Below are 406 nucleotides of genomic sequence, written 5' to 3'. Positions count from 1 at the left end.
GCAGATGACACTAAGATGTGGGGAGAAGTGGGCATGCTAGAAGGGAGGGACAGACTGCAATTGGATCTGGACAGGTTACAGGAGTGGGCGGATGAGAATAAGATGGGATTCAGTACTGACAAGTGCAGGGTACTGCACCTAGGGAGAGAGAACCAGCAGCATACCTACAGGCTGGGGAACTCCCTTCTCGTCAGCACAGAGGCAGAGAAGGATTTTGGAGTTGTTATAAACTCCAGGATGAACATGGGCCGGCAGTGTGGGTATGCAGTCAAGAAGGCCATCCGCACCTTGTCATGCATCCACAGGTGCATCTCAGGCAGGTCCAAGGAGGTGATCCTCCCCCTCTATGCGCCACTGGTCAGGCTGCAGTTGGAGTACTGTATCCAGTTCTGGGTGCCGCACTTCA

This window comes from Gavialis gangeticus, unplaced genomic scaffold (assembly GCF_001723915.1).
Source record: "Gavialis gangeticus isolate Ggan-Ray unplaced genomic scaffold, GavGan_comp1, whole genome shotgun sequence".
NCBI classification, from domain to species: Eukaryota; Metazoa; Chordata; order Crocodylia; family Gavialidae; genus Gavialis; species Gavialis gangeticus.
Note: the sequence above shows the minus strand (reverse complement) of the source record.